At 42.3% G+C, this 22,520-nt stretch overlaps 1 pseudogene; it reads left to right on the forward strand.

Moving 5' to 3' along the window:
• Nucleotides 1-22,520, forward strand: part of LOC119310353 — a 180,415-nt pseudogene that overhangs the window by 128,540 nt on the left and 29,355 nt on the right.

Raw genomic sequence — 22,520 nt, forward strand, 5'->3', positions numbered from 1 at the left:
GAGCCGAGCGCCGCCTCCCTTGCCATCCCCCCTCCGCCCGCGCCCGCGCCCTCGACGTCCTCCGGCCCAAGCCACGAGGGCACCCGCGAGGAACAGATCGAGCGAGACGCAGAGACAGGCGAGTGGAGGAGCCCGCCGCGTGTCGCCGGAGCTTCAATGCCCAGCCGCTACCGGAGCTTCAACGCCGGTGTCTTCCTCCATTCCTCCATCCCCTCCCTAGGTGATTCCTCCCTTCTCCTCCACCCCCTCCCCTGCAAACCCTAAGGCCATGGCGGCAGGCTTCTTGCTCCTCAGTTCTACAAGCATGGCCCCATCTTGCTCCTTAGATGCTCCTCAGTTCACTTCAATGATTTAGTTGATAGGTCACAAGATGCATATTCGGTGATTTGGGATTCCTGCATTCAGAAACTTCAGTGATTTAGTTAGATACCCAAAAACAGTTTACTGAAACTGTTGTTATCCCAGAAACAGTTTACTGAAAATATTGTAGTCTAAAAAAATAGTTTACTAAAACGGTTGCTTTATTTTTAATCTTACAAAATTATGATATTTAGGTTGTTCATCTGCTCCCTGCTGATCTTCTTTGATGAGAATGTACCCTAGTCTTGAATGTGTTATGCACAATGTGCAGATGTTAGTGTAGAGCAGTACATCTATAATTTTTTGCCAACCAGCCAGACATCTATTGTCCAATAATATTTTGGTGTTCCGATGCAGCATTATGGGAAGTATATTTGAATTTGATTGCTAATAAACTTTTAGATGGTCATGTATGTGGATAGAAAAAATGTTAATGACACATACGCCCTCGTTAATTACAATCCTTGGTGCTCTAAGATATCTTTGCTGAGCAATGAGGCCTAACACACACTATCAAGTGATGTAAGCAGTATGTACAATACATTAGTTATGCACCATATAAAGTGGTAGGAGCAAGGTGTATAAATGTATATTTATGAGTATCATCAACTTCCAACATATTCTCTACAGTCCATGTGGTTTAAGCATTTAAGTCTAGTGAATGATTCTTGCTATGGGCTTGTAACAAGTACCTGCATAACCTGATGGTTATTTATGCCTCAAGTACTGCAATATATGAGTTGGGGTGAGAGAGGTACAGGAAATTGTCATGAAACATCCCCGTCTTTAGTTACAAGCATTGCTGCTCTAATCGGTTGGGTGCGCATTGAAGCCTAACACAAGCCATCGAGTGCTATAAGCATTGTGTATTTATATATAAAACAGTAACACTGTACAGTATCAAGTACTGAAAGCATTTGTGTGTAATTGGGTATTTATTAGTATCTTCAACTACTGAAATTTGCTATACAGTCCATGCGGCTGAAGCAATGAAGTGTAGTGCGTGATTCTTGCTTTGAGTGCTAATGGGATTCTAACAAGTCCCTGCATATTATCTGATGGTATTTGTGCCGACAAAACGCAAAATATATGTAGATGTAAGAGAGGTGTCTCTAGTGTTGATTATATCTAGGAGAAATGCTCTACCGCGTCAATTATATCTAGTGTTGATTATATCATTTTTTAAAGTAGTTGGATGAAAATAGTAGGTGCCATGTCGATTTGTTCAGTCCTTGGATGAAACAGTTTTTCTTGCTACAGTTAACTGAAAATGTTCAGTGTTCCTATACTGTAGAGAAACTATAGTGCCTATTATTCAGTTATGACTCCTTCACTGAAAATGTAGTGTTTGCTAAAACTGAGATGTAAACTAAAGGAGTTTGTGATTTGCAGAAGCTGTAGCATACTCCAACAAGTGATAAATGCACTCACTGAAGGTATTGTATATACTGTCATAAAGTTCAGCAAGAACAGGGCATCAACAGTGCTTCTCTAGTATCTAGTTGGGGAGGGACAAATGGACATGCCATCACTGTAGCTGTACTGCTCAACAAACTATTAGTCTTAGGATTAACACTCCTCATATGAGATGAGAGAATTTTTTTAATGGCTTCTTGCAGTTTTGAAAATTCAGTTTATTCGGTTACTAAAAATTTAGTTAATTTAGTTAGGCACACAAATTTCAGAACTTTTGTGTGCCCTAATACTTGGTGTTTGTAGAAAACCAGGAGTGTCAATGTGACTAGAATTCACTTGTTCTTATATGGGTGAAACTTCACTTGTTTTTAGGCTAGTGTAGGGTGTTGCTTTATTCTGTCATCATTTGTAACTATTTCACAAATTAATTGTTCCTTCTTTTGTATTTGACAAGTAATGACTGTTGATAAGCTGAGGCACAGATTAAGCTGTTTCTTTGTTGTAACATACTGTATATCACTCCACAATGAAATACAATACATATTGTGATGGTCATCTTTTACAGAAAACAATTTGTGATGATTTTGCTAGTTTGCTGGGTTTTGTCTCTGACCATCGTGTCGTGATCATTGTGCAGGTACCCCGAGAGGCCCTTGAGTTTGCCGGAATGTCGATTAACTTCCGTTCCGGAAAATTCGGGTACTCGATATGTCCTATTTTTAGCAAAGGTCATGCTGAAATTTTCCGTGAACTTTAGCATGACTTTTCTAAAAATAGGACATATGGGGTACTTGCGACTAATGCATGGGCCGGTGTATCTTAGTTCTTAATTAAGTAGGAACAACTGCCCCGCCATTCTTGCTGCATTAAACCATAGGTGGCAATAGAGCCAAGTGATTAGGCCCAACCTAAATGATGAAAACTTAACTTAGCATTTAGGGTGCCTCGGCATCGACAAACCCTAAATAATAAAAGCTTGGCTTTTAGGGTGCCTTGGTGTCGATGAGAACCTAAATGATGTACGCTTAGGCTTTTAGGGTGCCTTGCCGTCCACAAACCCTAAATGATAAAAGCTTAGCTTTTAGGATGCCTCGGTGTCGACAAACCATAAATGATGAGACCATGATCTTGTTCCTTGACAATAACCAACTTTTTGACCAAACTTGTTTCCTATTTAAAACGAAACATGGCCCACAACGATGAGGCCGGAAGTTCGGGTGGCAAGAAATTCTGGGAGCTATCCCAGGAAATGGAGGAAGAACCTCACAGCTATGAGGACGCTGCGGAAGACACGGATCCTGACTACACAACCCCTAGTGGCGTCGGGGATGACACCACTAATGGTGCCGCCGAGGATGCCACCACTGATGATGGTGGCGCACGCACAAATGGCAGCCAACCGAAGAGGCAACGGAAGGACCGGCGCCCGAGCGTGCTCGGCACCGTCAAGGAGGAATTTACTGAAGTGAACTCCGACGGGCTTCCAATGGCGCCCAAAGAATTAGTCAAGGGGTACTCGGTTCAGCTCGGGTGCATTCTCCGGAGCACGTCTCGATCGACACTGAGAACCTAAGGCATAAGGACCGAGGGAATTTGCGCAGCCTCCTCCTCACGAAGCTGCATGAACGATACAAGTTCCCCACTGACTTTGCAAACACATGCCTCTTAGGGAATAAAGTGAATAGTGCCTCCCTCACGAGGAAGAGCACGGCCCTGTCTACTTGGAGAAGCACGGTTAAGGCAATGATTGAATAAGGTGATAGTTATGAGAAGATCAAGGCGAAATATCCTTTGATCAGCGAAGATGACTACAAGGAGTTCAAGATCAAGTGCGAGAGCAGCGCAACCTCCGAATCAAGTCAGTGGGGGAAAGAAATGCGGCAGTTGAACTTAGGGGTCCACCAACTCGGCCCGATGGTTACAGAGTTGCGGAGCCTATATGGGACAAGGAGGACGCGGAGCATGCCGAGCAAGGCCTACCGCCCCGCTTCGAGAAATACCGTGACAAGCAGACCAGGAACTTTCTCAGGGCCGGGTACAAGGAGGACCCGGTAACAAAGGAGCTTACCACGGATCCGAAGACCAGGGCGCTTGAGCTTGTTCTGGTAAGGAATACACCCCCGCGTAATTAGCTCCATATGGTTGCATTCTAATTAATTCCCAATATTTCTAAATTGTTCACGTTCCTTCCGCAGGACACTGAAAGCAGTAGCGCGGGGTTGTCTCGGAGCTCCCCTTTCGACACCACTTTAAATAGGGCATTGAACGTAATGAAAAACAAGGATAAGCTCAGTAAGCCATCGTCAGCTAGTCGTGTGGCCGGCAAAGGCTTGTCCACAAAATGGTCATCTTACTATACCGCTGGTGGGCGAAAGGAGAAAAAGACCAGCTCGGAAAGCCAGTCGCGCGAGGTTGAAGCACTCAAGGCACAAGTGGCGCAGATTCCGGAGATTATCCAAGAGCAAGTGCAACAACAACTGGGAACGACGCTCACCGTCATGGTGCCTACTTTGATTCAGGGGTTGACGACGTGGATTGTGGGAGGCCAACAGGAGCCTCCCCCGGTTCCCAGCTTCACGGCCAGCAACTTGCACAACGTGCAGGCGGCACCATTGGTGTCTCCGGCGGAGGCGGTATGCGTGTCTCCGGCGCCGGCACGTGCATTGGAGCTTAATGCACCCGGGTGTACGCCGGCCGGTGCTACATCTTAAGCACTGCGTTGCATTTCCCCGAAGAGGAGAGGATGATGCAACAAAGTAGCGTAAGTATTTCCCTCAGTTTTTGAGAACCAAGGTATCAATCCAGTAGGAGACCAGGCACAAGTCCCTCATACTTACACAAAATGATAGCTCCTCGCAATCGACGCGATTAGGGGTTGTCAATCCCTTCATGGTCACTTACGAGAGTGAGATCTGATAGAGATGATAAATAATATTTTTGGTATTTTTCATATAAAGATGTAAAGTGAAAAGTAAAAGGCAAAGTAAAAACAAAGCAAGTAATAAAGTAATGGAGATTGATATGATGAGAATAGACCCGGGGGCCATAGGTTTCACTAGTGGCTTCTCTCAAGAGCATAAGTATTCTACGGTGGGTGAACAAATTACTGTTGAGGAATTGATAGTAAAGCGAATAATTATAACATTATCTAGGTATGATCATGTATATAGGCATGACGTCCGAGACAAGTAGATCGAAACGATTCTGCATCTACTACTATTACTCCACTCATCGACCGCTATCCAGCATGCATCTAGAGTATTAAGTTAAAAACAGAGTAACGCCTTAAGAAAGATGACATGATGTAGAGGGATAAATTCATGAAATGTGATAAAAACCCCATCTTGTTATCCTCGATGGCAACAATACAATACGTGCCTTGCTGCCCCTGCTGTCACCGGGAAAGGACACCGCAAGATTGAACCCAAAGCTAAACACTTCTCCCATTGCAAGAACTACCAATCTAGTTGGCCAAACCAAACGGATAATTCGAAGAGACTTGCAAAGATAACTCAATCATACATAAAAGAATTGAGAGAAGATTCAAATATTATTCATAGATAAGCTGGATCATAAACCCACAATTCATCGGTCTCAACAAACACACCGCAAAAAAGAAGATTACATCAAATAGATCTCCACGAGAGAGGGGGAGAACATTGTATTGATATCCAAAAGGAGAGAAGAAGCCATCTAGCTACTAGCTATGGACCCGAAGGTCTGAAGTAAACTACTCACACTTCATCAGAGAGGCTATGGTGTTGATGTAGAAGCCCTCCATGGTGGATGCCCCTCCGACGGAGCTCCGGAACAGGCCCCAAGATGGGATCTCGTGGATACAGAAAGTTGCGGCGATGGAATTAGGTTTTTGGCTCCGTATTTGATATGTCGGGGGTACCTAGGTATATATAGGAGGAAGGACTACGTCGGTGGAGCAACAAGGGGCCCATGAGGTAGGGGGCGGCGCCCAGGGGGGAGGGCGCGCCCCCCACCCTCGTGACCACCTTGGTTGTTCCTTGGAGCAAGGTCCAAGACTCTTGGATCACGTTCGGTGAGAAAATCACGTTCCCGAAGGTTTCATTCCGTTTGGACTCCATTTGATATTCTATTTTTTCGAAACACTGAAATAGGCAAAAAACAGCAAATCTGGGCTGGGCCTCCGGTTAATTGGTTAGTCCCAAAAATAATATAAAAGTGGAAAATAAAGCCCAATATTGTCCAAAACAGTAGATAAAGTAGCATGGAGAAATCAAAAATTATAGATACGTTGGAGACGTATCAGGCATCCCCAAGCTTAATTCCTGCTCGTCCTCGAGTAGGTAAATGATAAAGAAATTTTTTGATGCGGAGTGATACTTTGGCATAATTTCAATGTAAATCACCTTAATTGTAGTATGAATATTCAGATCCGAAAGATTCAAGACAAAAGTTCATATTGACATAAAAATAATAATACTTCAAGCATACTAATCAAGGCAATCATGTCTTCTCAAAATAGCATGGCAAAAGAAAGTTCATCCCTACAAAATCATATAGTTAGGCTATGCTTCATTTTCATCACACAAAGATCTTCCCAACTTCTATACCCCAGATGACAAGCCAAGCAATTGTTTCATACTTAAATAATCTCAAACTTTTTCAACCTTCACGCAATATATGAGCGTGAGCCATGGATATAGCACTACGGGTGGAATAGAATATGATGATGGGGATTGTGTAGAGAAGACAGAAAAGGAGAAAGTCTCACATTGACGAGGATAATCAACGGGCTATGGAGATGCCCATTGATTTATGTCAACATGAGGAGTAGGGATTGCCATGCAACAGATGCACTAGAGCTATGAATGCTCAACAAGAAGAAAACTAGTGGGTGTGCATCCAACTTGCTTGCTCATGAATACCTAGGGCATTTGAGGAAGCCCATCGTAGGAATATACAAGCCAAGTTCTATAATGAAAAATTCCCACTAGTATAAAAAAGAAAACTTATGAGACTCACTACATGAAGAACAAGGTGCTACTTTGAAGCACAACTTATGAGACTCACTATATGAAGAACAAGGTGCTACTTTGAATCACAAGTGTGGAAAAGGAGATATTAGCATTGCCCTTTTTATTTATTCTCTTTTTTTGGGGCCTTTCCTTTTTTTGGCCTTTTTTGGGCAATGCTCTAATAATGATGATCATCACACTTCTGTTGATTACAACATAAGGATTACATCTCGAAACTTAGAACAAGATATGACTCTATATGAATGCCTCCGGCGGTGTACCGGGATGGTGCAATGAATCAAGAGTGACATGTATGAAAAATAATGCATGGTGGCTTTGCCACAAATACGATGTCAACTACATGATCATGCAATGGCAATATGACAAAAGTAATGTATGGCATGAATATGATGATGGAAGTTGCATGCCAATATATCTCGGAATGGCTATGGAAATGCCATGATAGGTAGGTATGGTGGCTGTTTTGAGGAAGATATAAGGAGGTTTATGTGTGATAGAGTGTATCGTATCACGGGGTTTGGATGCACCGGTGAAGTTTGCACCAACTCTCAAGGTGAGAAAGGGCAATGCATGGTACCGAAGAGGCTAGCAAAGGCGGAAAGGTGAGCGTGCGTATAATTCACGGACTCAACATTAGTCAAAAGAACTCATATACTTATTGCAAAAGTTTAGACGTCATCCAAAAATCAAGTACTACGCGCATGCTCCTGGGGGGATAGATTGGTAGGAAAAGACCATCGCTCATCCCCGACCGCCACTCATAAGGATGCACAAGCCAGGTACACTTCATGTTTCAAATTTGTTGCACAACTTTAACCATACGTGCATGCTACGGGACTTGCAAACTTCAACACAAGCATTGTTTAAATTCATAATTACTCAACTAGCACTACTTTGATATTACCACCTCCATATCTCAAAACAATTATCAAGCATCAAACTTATCTTAGTATTCAACGTACTCAACAGAAAGTTTCACATATCTTGAATACCAAGTATATTAACATTTAAGCAAATTACCATGCTATTAACGACTCTCAAAATAATCTAAGTGAAGCATGAGAGATCAATAGTTTCTTTAAAAAAAATCCACCACCGTGCTCTAAAATATATAAGTGAAGTACTAGAGCAAAAATTATCATGCTCAAAAGATATAAGTGAAGCACTATGAGCAAAACTATCAAGCTCAAAAGATATAAGTGAAGCACATAGAGTATTCTAGCAAATTCCAATTGGTGCATGGCTCTCTCAAAAGGTGTGTACAGCAAGGATTATTGTGGTAGACTAACAAGAAAATACGCAAATAATACAAGACGCTCCAAGCAAAACACATATCATGTGGTGAATAAAAATATAGCTCCAAGTAAATTACCGATGGAAGTAGACTAAAGAGGGGATGCCTTCCGGGGAATCCCCAAGCTTTGACTTTTTGGTTTCCTTGGATTATCTTGGGGGTGACATGGTCATCCCCAAGCTTAGGCTCTTGCCACTCCTTGTTCCATAATCCATCAAAAGAATTCACCCAAAACTTGAAAACTTCACAACACAAAACTCAATAGAAATCTCGTGAGCTCCGTTAGTGAAAGAAAACAAAAGACTACTTTAAGGTACTGTAATGAACTCATTATTTATTTATATTGGTGTTAAACCTACTGTATTCCAACTTACTTATGGTTTATAAACTAATTTATTAGCCATAGATGCATTGAAATAAGCAAACAACACACGAAAAACAGAATCTGTCAAAAACAGAACAGTCTGTAGCAAGCTGTAACTAACGCAAACTTATGGAACTCTTAAAATTCTACCAAAATAGGAAGTACTGGACAATTTGTCTATTGATCAGCATCAAAAAGAATCAACACAAAATCACGTTTCTATGATTTATTGAATTTTTTCTCGTGAGCGCAAAGTTTCTGTTTTTCAGCAGAATCAAATCAACTATCATCATAGCTTATCCTATAGGTTCTACTTGGCACAAACACTAATTAAAACATAAAACCACATCTAACCAGAGGATAGATGGATTATTTATTCCTAAACAGAAGCAAAAACAAAATACAAAGAATAAAATTGGGTTGCCTCCCAACAAGCGCTATCGTTTAGCGCCCCTAGCTAGGCATAAAAACAAGGATAGATCTAGGTTTTGCCATCTTTGGTAGGCAATCCAGAAGTAGCTCTCATGATAGATTCATAAGGTATTTATTTTCTTTCTAGGGAAGTGTTCCATGCCCTTCTTTAAGGGAAATTGGAATCTAATATTCCCTTCCTTCATATCAATAATCGCACCAATCATTCTAAGGAAAGGTCTACCAAGAATAATGGGACATGAAGGATTGAATTCTATATCAAGAACGATAAAATCTACGGGCACATAATTCCTATTTGCAACAATAAGAAGATCATTAATTCTTCCCATAGGCTTTTTAATAGTGGAATCCGCAAGATGCAAGTTTAGAGAGAAATCTTCAAAGTCAGGGAAATCTAGCAAATCACACAAAGTTTTGGGAATAGTGGAGACACTAGCACCCAAATCACACAAAGCATGAAACTCATAATGTTTAATTTTAATTTTAATAGTAGGTACCCACTCATCATAGATTTTTCTAGGGATAGAAACTTTCAACTCAAGTTTTTCTTCATAAGATTGCATCAAGGCATCAACAATGTGTTCGGTAAAGGCCTTATTTTTACTATAAGCATGAGGAGAATTTAGCACGGATTGCAACAAGGAAATACAATCAATTAGAGAGCAATTTTCATAATTAAATTCCTTGAGATCCAAAATAGTGGGTTTAGCAACATCTAGGTTTTTATTTCTTTCAATCCCACTTTCATCAATTTCATCATCAAGGACTAAAACCTCTGAATTCTTAGAACGCCTTCTAGGTAAAGGAAGATCATATCCAGTTTCATCAAGATTCATATTGCAAAACAAAGATTTAATGGGGGACACATCAATAACTTCTAGATCTTCATCTTGATTTTCATAGGAATTGGATGAACACGCTTTAATAAAGGCATCTTTGGAAGCACGCATCCTAGCGGTTCTTTCCTTGCACTCATCAATGGAAATTCTCATAGCTTTGAGAGACTCATTGATATCATGTTTAGGAGGAATAGGTCTAAGCTTTAAAGAATCAATTTCAAGAGAAATTCTATCAATGTTCCTAGACAAATCATCAACTTTAAGCAATTTCTCTTCACATAAAGCATTAAAATTCTTTTGTGAATTCATAAACTCTTTAACACTACTCTCAAATTCAGAGGGCATCTTATTAAAATTTTCATAAGAGTTGTTGTAGGAATTTCCATAATTATTAGAAGGATTACTAGGACTAGTCGTCGACCCGTGCATACGCACGGGATGGTTATAATATTTTCTTTTAATCTATATTACCAAAAATATGGTTTTATGGTACTATATAAGAATATATGCGTATGATTGGATGAGATCATCATCTAGCACGACCCAACTGAAATGGTTTGTGATATTACAACTTCACATGCCATAATCATATGTTTGTTAGTTTCATTTGGGATAAAGCCGCCAGATACATTGCATACTTTTTTAGTACATAGAGTGTGACCCATATTCCCGGTAGTCAAGCAGTTTGATTTCAATTTCCTCAAATATTGTTATATCTACATGCAATTTTAAGATTTAGAATTATAAATCAATACTTCGTTTGTTCCATAATGTAGTGCATATAGATTTTTTGAAAAGTCAAATATCACAAACTTTGAGCATGTTTATAGACAAATATGCGTACATTTGAAATACCAAATGCATATAATTGGATACATCATCAGTTATATTTTTAAGTTGTGTATGTTTAAAATTGTATATATAAATAGTTTTCTCTATAAACTCAGTCAAAGTCTCCTTAGTTTGACTTTTCAGAAAATCTATACGCACTACGTTATGGAACGGAGGGAGTATTTCTTTAGGGCACATCTTGTAGTAAATAGATGGCACCAATAAAACATGCAATTAAACTTCTCTAACTTTGACTATTAATGTATGATGTCAAAATGGTTGAGTGATAGTACATAGTACATAGTATGTTCTTGAAAAACATTTCCATAAAATCATAAGTATATAATGATTTACATTTATTTTCCAAATATTAAATAGTAACATAGAATTTCAATTAAAACAGTTTCATAATATCATAAATATAAAGTGTTTTCTGAATATATATATTTATGATAAAAACAAAGTAAAATATTGTTGATTATGCCTATGTATGTTGAAAACGTCTTCAGATCTTGTGCTGGAAAGAGGATATTTTTATTTTCCATTCCATAATAGCAAATTAGCATGTCGTCGAACTTCTCCTAGAAATGTACATATGGAGTTTAATAACTTTATGTGCTTACCTTATGAAAATATTATAATATATTAGGTGTTTCCAAAAATGAAAATAGACCAAATAGTTGGTTGTAGATATCCATATTGAATCATGACTGAAATTTGACTGCCAAATAGTTCGGGGAAGAGCAGAACATGCATATAGGCCTTGATAACATGTATGGTTACGAAATAAATAACTTATGAAAACTCGGTAAAAAAACAATCTAAGATGGATCAAACTGGCTAAATTGGGAAACCCACCACAATATAATTTTGTTTATGTTGTGCCCCCATGAAATTAATAAATGCATAAAAGTTTAACATGATTGATGTGTTGTAAGATGAAGAGGAAGGAGGCAACCAAGTGTTGGTTAAGAAATTAGGTGTGGTTTATTGCCATGAAATAAATCGCCAAGTTGTCCTTGTTCTAGTACAGAACTAATAATGGTACAGATAATATGGACAGTTCAACGCGTTATTCAGTTTAGACCCATTTCCTAATGCAGTGAAAATTAGGCAATACATATCCATGGAAATCAGCTTCGAGCAATCCATTTGTTTTACCTACATAGAAACCAGGAGAAAATTATTCAAACTACTTACACACGATAAATATGCATGCCCTCTTAAAGAAAATAGGAAATTAAAAGTAATGCAAACAATCCTCCGGATGGCGGAGCACTCATATCATTGAGCGTACCAACTATTATGACGCTGATTGCAATAAACTTCTAAATTTTAGGTCTGATCATGTAATGCATACGAAGCATGCAAAAAGCTACAGTAAAATTTCAGTCATTGGATGTTGGCCCTAACCTGATCATATGTCACTGGTAGACGATTACTTCCCATTGAGAAGATATTCGCTGTCGTTGAATCGATCAAGCTCTTAGCAGCCATAAGTAGACTACATGCATACATTTTTTTTGCGAACAGACTACATGCGTACATGCTATGCTGATTCAACCAGCCAGGTCATGAGCCTGTAGCAATAGTACTGTTTCCATGGAACAGATTAAAGAGATTAACATATGCATGCGTCTCCAGGCAGAATGTATTTTGGTGTATACCTCGTCTCCTCATAACACCGACTGCTTCAGAAGTAATCGGGCAAATCCTCGTACCTGTGTATCGTCAGAAAGTAGTGGGTTGTGTCTTCATCAAAGCTGTTGTGGATCACAACGGAAACGCCGGCCATAAGTCCCCTTGATTAAGTTCTCCACTATGTACTCATCCAGGTCAACGCACATGGCAAGGCTATGCTTTTTGGGGGCATCCATGGAGAAACCCATGATGAGGAGGGCCCGATGTACCTATATGCAGATCGGTACTTCAAAGGAAGCAGTTTTATTTATATAAGATTATAAAGGGAGCAAGATTAGTTAGTTAGGATCGGTTGGTGCTAAATATGATTGCTGGGAGCAACTTTTTTGATGGGAGAGTTTGCTAGTAGTACGTCTTGCACATGGCCACTTTTTTCACGGGAGAGTTTTCTTTAGAGGAGAGTTTGTTTGTAGTACGTTTTGCACGTCAAAGTCAGTATATTTATTAAGCTGGATCGCTATACTCCGGCTCAATAGATTGAAGGTCTTTAATTTCATATAAGAAAAAAATAATCATGTAATTAATGAAAATCACAACAATTAATTGTATGGGACATATAGGCTAATCTAGACCGTAATAACTTGGTCCCACCAGATGAACGGCTCTAATTTTCTGATTAACGTGCTAATTACTTGGGAGTCTCTAATTAGTATAGGTATAGATAAGGCCTAGGATTAAAATTCCCTCTATACGCGTTATTTCCAAAACTATTCCTACCAACAAAATTCACATCCATAGATTCATTATTATTCTCAATCAAAGTAGATAAAGGCATATCATGGGGATCAAGAGAAATATTTTTAGTACCTAACATGTTCATAAGGTCATCCATCTTTTCACTCAAAACATTGATTTCTTCTATAGCATGTACTTTTTTACTAGAAGATCTTTTGGTGTGCCATTGAGAATAATTAGCCATAATATTATCAAGCAATTTTGTAGCATCTCCTAACACAATTTCCATAAACGTGCCTCCCACGGCCGAATCTAAAAGATTTCTAGAAGCAAAATTCAATCTGGCATAAAAATTTTGTATGATCATCCATAAATTCAAACCATGAGTAGGGCAATTTCGAAGCATCAATTTCATTCTTTCCCAAGATTGGGCAACATGCTCATGATCAAGTTGTTTAAAATTCATAATATCGTTCCTAAGAGTGATGATCTTAGCGGGAGGAAAATACTTAGAGATAAAAGCATCTTTGCACTTGTTCCAAGAGTCAATACTATTTTTAGGCAAAGACGAAAACCAAACTTTAGCATGATCTCTAAGTGAAAACGGAAATAACTTTAATTTGACAATATTATTATCCATGTCTTTCTTCTTTTGCATATCACACAAATCAACAAAATTGTTTAGATGAGTAGCAGCATCTTCACTAGGAAGGCCGGTGAATTGAGCTTTCATAACAAGATTCAGCAACGCGGTATTGATTTCACAAGACTCATCATTATTAAGAGGAGCAACCGGAGTACTAAGGAAATCATTATTATTGGTATTCGAGAAGTCACACAATTTGGTATTATCTTGCGCCATGGTGACAAGTAATCCAACACACAAGCAAACAGCAAGGCAACGGAAAAAGGCAAACGAGAAAGAGAGGAGGAGAGAGGAGGAGAGGGCGAATAGAACGGCAAGGGTGAAGTGGGGGAGAGGAAAACGAGAGGCAAATGGCAAATAATGTAATGCGAGAGATAGGGATTGTGATGGGTACTTGGTATGGTTGACTTGCTTGCGTGAGCCTCCCCGGCAACGGCGCTAGAAATTCTTCTTGCTACCTCTTGAGCACTGCGTTGGATTTCCCCGAAGAGGAGAGGATGATGCAGCAAAGTAGCGTAAGTATTTCCCTCAGTTTTTGAGAACCAAGGTATCAATCCAGTAGGAGACCACGCACAAGTCCCTCGTACCTACACAAAACGATAGCTGCTCGCAACCAACGCGATTAGGGGTTGTCAATCCCTTCACGGTCACTTACGAGAGTGAGATCTGATAGAGATGATAAATAATATTTTTGGTATTTTTGATATAAAGATGCAAAGTGAAAAGTAAAAGGAAAGTAAAATCAAAGCAAGTAATAAAGTAATGGAGATTGATATGATGAGAATAGACCCGGGGGCCATAGGTTTCACTAGTGGCTTCTCTCAAGAGCATAAGTATTCTACGGTAGGTGAACAAATTACTGTTGAGCAATTGATAGAAAAGCGAATAATTATGAAGTTATCTAGGTATGATCATGTATATAGGCATGACGTCCGAGACAAGTAGATCGAAACGATTCTGCATCTACTACTATTACTCCACTCATCAACCGCTATCCAGCATGCATCTAGAGTATTAAGTTAAAAACAGAGTAACGCCTTAATCAAGATGACATGATGTAGAGGGATAAATTCATGCAATATGATAAAAACCCCATCTCGTTATCCTCGATGGCAACAATACAATACGTGCCTTGCTGCCCCTGCTGTCACTTGGAAAGGACACCGCAAGATTGAATCCAAAGCTAAACACTTCTCCCATTACAAGAACTACCAATCTAGTTGGCCAAACCAAACGGATAATTCAAAGATACTTGCAAAGATAACTCAATCATACATAAAAGAATTCAGAGAAGATTCAAATATTATTCATAGATAAGCTGGATCATAAACCCACAATTCATCGGTCTCAACAAACACACCGCAAAAAAGAAGATTACACCGAATAGATCTCCACGAGAGAAGGGGAGAACATTGTATTGAGATCCAAAAAGAGAGAAGAAGCCATCTAGCTACTAGCTATGGACCCAAAGGTCTGAAGTAAACTACTCATACTTCATCGGAGAGGCTATGGTGTTGATGTAGAAGCCCTTCATGGTGGATGCCCCCTCCGACGGAGCTCCGGAACAGGCCCCAAGATGGGATCTCATGGATACAGAAAGTTGCGGCGGTGGAATTAGGTTTTTGGCTCCGTATTTGATCTGTCGGGGGTACGTAGGTATATATAGGAGGAATGAGTACGTCGGTGGAGCAACAGGGGGCCCACGAGGTAGGGGGGCATGCCTAGGGAGGAGGGCGCGCCCCCACCCTCGTGACCGCCTCGGTTGTTCCTTGGAGCAGGGTCCAAGTCTCCTGGATCACGTTCGGTGAGAAAATCACGTTCCCGAAGGTTTCATTCCATTTGGACTCCGTTTAATATTCTGTTTCTTTGAAACACTGAAATAGGCAAAAAAACAGCAATTTTGGGCTGGGCCTCCGGTTAATAGGTTAGTCCCAAAAATAATATAGAAGAGGAAAATGAAGCCCAATATAGTCCAAAACAGTAGATAAAGTAGCATGGAGCAATAAAAAATTACAGATACGTTGGAGACGTATCAGCCGGCACCTTGCCAGCAAGCGGCCCCACCGTCAGTTGCATGCCCGTCGTTGGCGGTGCCCCAACATTAGCCGAGCTCGACGGCATCACGGTAACTAAGCCTCTCGGCAGATGACGTCATCTCCATGCATTTGACTGGGCATCCCTGACGCCTACATGTTTTTGCAGGGCGCCGCTGACGTTCCTTGCACTCTCCTGCACTTCGTGGGCGGCGAGTTGGTCGATGTCACCAAGGGTAGAATCATTCAACCGGGCAACCCCATGTTCCATGGTAATCCAATGCCACCCACAGTGTATAGGGTTGAACTGGTTCGGGTGCTTAAAGGCTGCGTCGAGTTGTTACCTCCGATTCGACCCGCTGGGGCCGACGAAGATGATGAGATGACCCTCGGCACCTGCATAAGCTGGCCCCTGCTTTGGCCGAAGAGCCAGATTTGTTTGGGGGCGGGCGACACCACCCCATAGACAAGACCGCTAGTCGTGCCGGCGCCAAGACATGGCAAGAACGCCGCAACACTACCGGACATGCCGGACATCCCTATGGCACAGGATTTGGACATGCATATGGCACAGGATCGGGACGACGACGACAACGACGACGGTACATTTACCAACATCGATAAGTACTTTGACGAACATGGGTACGGTGACGAGTTCTGCGGGCCTCCTTCTCAAGAACCCAATCAAGACGACCGCGATCTAGCTGGTACCACGGAGAAACCTAATTGCAACAGGCATCGTCTGGCGTTCAGTTCTCAGGAGACGCCTCCAGCTGCCGCCTTCACCGAGCCTCAGATAGCCAAGGTGCGAAATATTATCAGCCCCAACACGCTCAAGAAGGCGGTCTGTGAGCAGAACTCGATCCCATTACAATAGATCAAGAAGAAGGGATAGAAATGAAAGACAACCGAGGGCGCCGGTGCGAGCCAGCCAGCACCGAGTATGATCCGTGCTCAGGACGGGCCACCTTCACCTAAGGATATCTCGAGGAGGGCGCATGTGGCGGGTAGGGCGATGCTACCGACAAATATGCTCAATGCTGCAACCGGTGCTATGCGGAGTCTGCATGACAGTGTTCTTTCTTTGGAGAAGCGGCATCTCTCCCAGAATGATGTGGCATACCAGGTTTTTGTGGCCAAGTTGCCAAAGGGCAAGGGCTTTGTGGATGGCATCTTTGCTATGTTTAACCTTCATCCGCTGCACTACACCTTCGTTCGGCTGTTTTCGCTGAGTATGGAGATGAGGATCATTCGAGATAAGACCATGTACATCGTGATAGTCGACCCCTTCTACATGCGTGCCCAGATCATGGGCAGCGCTGGGGACCGGCAAGTCGCGAGTTCAGACCTCGAAGGCGTCATTCTGGCAAACCCAGATAAGGATAACTTCCTCGCGCCTTACTTTCCCAAGTAAGTCGTCCCCTCACCGCCCCGTAACATATGATTTCTTAGATTTCGATCGTTCTTTTTTTCCTAACATTCCGTGTTCTGTGCAGTGACACACATTGCATACTCATCCTCTTAAGCCCAAAATATTCCATGGCTACGTATTTCGACTCGGACCGTGACTCCAAGATAAACTACACAAATATCGAGAAAGTTCTTGATGATGCTCTCCCCGGCTACACCACATCTGGAGGCACCTTTAAGAGGCCAGTTCGTAGGTACGACAGGCACGTGTTCACCCACAATACGACATTCCCCTACGTCAAGCAGCCGCCTGGCGGTCAGAAGGATGCCTACTACGCCCTCCATCACATGCGGGCGATCGTACGGGACCATAATCACCTTCTGCTACCAAATAAGCTCAATGATTGGGCCGCAAGCTTGGCGGCAATCCAAGACGCGGACCTCCGACAAGAATTCTTTCGCATCCAGTCGGAGTTTGCAGAAATCATCCATCCAGATGTCCTTCGTACCTCGGGGCAGTACTACCTCAGAGATCAACCGTCCAACAGTGGGATAGACACAATGCTGCAAATGCAGGCTGACAACGCCCGTGACTTCATGACCATCATGAAAGACGGTGGCTTCATCCATGCTCCGGTCCCATGAGTCGAGTCGAATGTAGTGATGCTATTTGTAGTTCTGAAACATCGATTAGCTCATGTTGTAATTAAACTTTAATAAACTTGTATGTCTCTTTGGTTCGGATAGTCGTTCAACTTAGATGTAATCGATGCTATTTATTAGTAGGACCATGAATCGTGCTATTAATGTCTTGCTTTTCTCTTCTGATCCTTTTGTTGCATACTTATATATTGCTTATGTATTGTTTGTTGTTTGGCTAGTGCATAGAGATGCCGTCGTATGTCGTGTACAAGGGTAAGGTTCCTGGAGTCTACGACAACTGGGAGGAGTGTTGGAGACAGGTTCACCGTTTCAGCGGTAACAGTTACAAAGGGTACACCACTAGGGCGGAGGCGGAATCTAGATATGCGTGCTATCTAGCGGGAGAGAGGAGGGAGCGTTGGAGGAACCGGATGAAGACCAGTTTCATCGCGATGATGCTCATCGTGATGACCGCAGCTCTCTTCTATGTGATGGTAGTTTAGATGATCGATATCGACTTGTAATGTGAAGACAAACTCGCTACTCGCGGTCTCGAGACTTGTAATGTTCTATCTTTGTTCAGTCTTTTGAATTCAGAGACTAATATGATGAATTGTATTCGGAGTCTAATCTTCTATTGTATTCGATGAATCTGCTATTGCTGTGTAGTGCTGTCTATATTCTGTCCAATAATATATTTTGTAACATGCGCAAATATCAGAAAAAACAAAAAATCCCTAATATTCATACTAATGGCGCACCACTCAGCACTCTAATGGCACACTGTAGAAAGGATACTAAAGGCGCATCACCCCAAAGTGCGCCATTAGTATGCCAAAGCACATGGGTAAATATACCCCCCTGAGAGGCATACTAATGGCGCATGTTGGTCTATACTAATGGCGCACGGCGTGGTGCGCCATTAGTATACCAGATACTAATGGCGCACCAGTGGTGCGCCATTAGTAAAAAATACTAGTGGCGTGGTACTAGTGGCGCACCATTAGTGCGCCATTAGTAGGCAAAACTAGTGTGCCACTAGTAGGCCTTTTCCTAGTAGTGTTCATCCTACGAAGGTACGTAGACACACTCTCCCCTATCGTTGCTGTGCATCTCCTAGATAGATCGAGCATGATCGTAGGAATTTTATGAAATACTGCATTCCCCAACAGGTGAGAATGATGAGAAAAAGGTATTTGAGGAGGAACAGGAAGAAAATCAAGAAGATGATGCTGAAGGTGAGGTTGAAGTTGGCGAGGAACATGTTTCGAGCACCTTGCCACCAACAAGGTCTAGAGTGACATCATTAGATGTTTGTGAAGAGATAAAATGGGAAGGTTAAATGGTTGGAAAAACACCTGCTGGAGAAGGTCTGTATAGAAGTGTTAGAGTTGGAGATCTAAGTATCGCTGTTGGTGGGGCAGTCACATTGGAAGGTGATTCAGGAGAAGCCATTATGTCTTTTGTTGAGTATATGTATGAGACACGTGATGGCACACAAATGATTCATCGAAGATTTCTGCAAAATGGTTCGAACACTATCCTCGGCAACGCCGCAAATGAAAGAGAGGTGTTCTTTACCAATGACTGTTTACAGTTCAATGTAGGTGACATGAGAGAATCAGTTACTGTCAACTTCCAGCTCATTCCCTAGGGTCACAAGTGCAAAAAAGACCAGTTGGAAGCTATTAGGGTGGAGAAGGCCAATGCAGAGGATAGGAAGAAGAAAGGTTTGCCGGCGGAGTATATCTGCAAAAGCATATACTGTGCTGAGAAAGGTGCCTTTTTCTCCCTCTCTTATGAGAAAATGTGTCATGGAACTGGCACTTGTAGTTCCTGTGAGGAGCGAGTAGCGGTTAGTGATGAATTCAAAATACTGTCAAAGACCAGCTCTGTCCTCAAAAATGTCACATACAATGTTCATGACTTCATGTATATCAAGCCCAAGTTTTTTCATCGAGTCGAGGGCCGTGGGACCTACCGGGCTGGAAGAAATGTGGGCCTGAAGTCCTATGTGGTATGTCATTTGCAGAGTGTTAATGGTGCTTCTGGGTCTCATAAAGCTAATCTGAAATCAACAAAAGTCAGTGTAAGAAGGCTATACAGGAGTGATGATATTTCATCGGATAAAGCTTACACTTCAGATATCAGAGAGGTTTGGCACTCTGCCTTATGTTTACCACATTTTTTATGTGCATCATTACCTTCATATTGTGCCTATGATTCCACCTAACTTTATGGTTTTTACACTTGGACTTTAATCTAGTTTCTTTGTTGTTTGATCCAGGGTACTACAATGAAGATATAGTTAGTGTGCCTGTTGGGATGATAGAGGGAACATGTGAGGTTACAGCAAAGGATGACCTTCCAAATTCAAATCTTCCAGTAGTAGTTGAGCATGCCTTTTACTGTGAACATTTATATGATCCTGGCACTGGAGCTCTCGAGCAGGTCAGAATGATATTGCCAAATTTAATTTTGTGTTCATCTCATCTTTTTTTATATTTTTTGCGGGGGTGTTCATCTCATCTTGTTGACAAACTTCTTCATATAGTTGATTGAGTTTGCCTTGTCTATGAACCACATACCGACCAATGTTAAGTTCACCCTGGCAAGGAAGGCGCCTGCTTCGAGAAAGAATAAAGGGAAGAAGATTTGTGATGATGAGCAAGCCGGTTAGGATAAACACAAGGATGAAACACCAGAGAACTGTCTTGCAACCCTTGATATTTTTACTGGCTGTGGAAGTTTGTATGAAGGGCTGCACCTAGCTGGTAATGTGTTTTCAATTTGCATGTTCTTCATAAGAGGATTGTGCATTTCCATAGACAGAGCACCTTGGCCACCACATAACTTATGATCATTCACGTACAAAATGGGCAATCGAATATGAAGAGCCAGCTGGGCAATCATTTCTTCAAAATCATCCTGAAGCAGCAGTGTTTGTGGAGAACTGCAATGTGATTCTAAAGTATGCAAAACCCATTTCCCCCTTTGGATGTGCTAAACTCATTACTTATTTCTAACTATTCTCATCTTCAGGGCGATAATGGATAAGTTTGGCTATGTTGATAACTGTGTATCTACTTCCGAGGCTTGTGCAGGAGCAGCAAAAATTTCAGATGAGAAGGTTAACACTACAAAAAAAAGACACATCCATGACATTTTGGGCCAAACGAAAAAAAATTCTATCATACTTATGACACTTCTATGACGATAATTGTGACAAAACCCGGTATCATCATAGATGTGGTGGGCTCCTACTTATATGACAAAAAATCATGACAGAAAATGGTTTTTTTCCTGGGCGGGCCGGAGACGCAGCTGCATGACATTCTTTGGACCGTCCATGACGGAAAAAACTGTGGCAGAAGCGAGGGCGAGGAAAATTTCGGGGAGTTCCCAGTTATGGTGGGTGTTCGGGGGCCGAGCGATGCACGTGTCTCTTGTACACTTACGCGTGTGTGTGTGTGTGAGGCGTTGGGCTCTAACTGAACCCAAGCGAGGCATCGCCTAACTGAACCCGAGCGATTGCACTACAGGGTACGCGTTACTGAACCCGAGCGGTCGAACAATTCCTTCGCTACTGCTGCTAACTTAAGCCGAACGATGCTGCCTCTAGATGAACAGTGAGTGTTGCAGGGGGGTTTGGAATTATATTGAGCGTTGCAGGGGGTGGATGAACAGGACCCCATGGCGTTGCCTCTGGATGAGCAGGACCCCCGACCGATCGAGCCGGTTGGCGCTGGATGAAGAGGATCCCGTGAAGGGCTGGATGAACAGTAGACAATGGAGGGGTGGTTGAACAGTAGCCGGTGGAGTAGCGCGCGGTGGAGGCTGGATGAACAGGAGCACGTGGATGAACAGTCGCAGGTGGAGGCTGGAGGAGGTCGACGGTGGATGAACAGTAGCCCGTGGAGGCTGGAGGAGGTCGATGGTGGAGATGAACAATATCCCGTGGAGTCCCGTTTTGTGGTACGCCACACACCTCCAGATGAACAGGACCCCAGTTTCGACCGTAGCGCTCTAACACACGTCTGTTTCGTCTGTTTTGCGGTACGCCACACCCCACCCGATCATCAGGACCCCGTTTCAACCGTAGGAGGTCCAACACAAATCCGTTTCCTCCGTTTTGCAGTACGCCAGACCCCTCCCGATGAACATGATCCCGTTTCGAACATGGCCGGTCGAATACAAGGCCGTTTCCTCCGTTCTGCGATACGTCAGGCCTCGTTTCCATCTCCTGTTCCGTCCAAGCCCTCCCGATGAACACGACAATGCATTCTGTTCCCACTCAGCCAGTTGGCTCCCCATGAACACGACGACGATGTTGTTTCTCCATTCTGACCCATCCATGTACACGAGCCCTAGCTGTACGTATATATGCGCGAGTAGGCATTCGAGACCCCGCTCATATGTACGTACGTGGCCATATTTTCTTTCATGCACACTGGCCGCTGTACATACGTGTACATGCTACGTGCGCGCCTCTACTATGACATGTGCGTACCTCTACTAAGACACGTGCGCGCCTCTACATTGACCAATATGTACATACACATTCGCGACCAGAATGACAATGCTACATACGCTTCGACCAGGTAGGTGCTGATTGTCACGCACTTCCTTGCGTGATAAGATGTAGATGGTGGCTCCCAACAGTCCTGGGGGCGAATCGTTTTTTTTTATTTTTTGCCCGGACGCACTTACTTGCGTGCGAAGATGTAGCTAGTGGGTCCCAGCAGTCAGGGGGGCGAATCTTTTTTTTCAGACGCACTTCCTTGCATGCGAAGATGTAGCTGGTGGGTCCTAGCAGTCAGGGGGGAAACGTTTTTTTTGTGAAATAAGGTGGCCTGTCCGGTGGG

The sequence above is a fragment of the Triticum dicoccoides genome, chromosome 5B, assembly GCF_002162155.2.
Source record: "Triticum dicoccoides isolate Atlit2015 ecotype Zavitan chromosome 5B, WEW_v2.0, whole genome shotgun sequence".
Lineage (NCBI taxonomy): Eukaryota > Viridiplantae > Streptophyta > Magnoliopsida > Poales > Poaceae > Triticum > Triticum dicoccoides.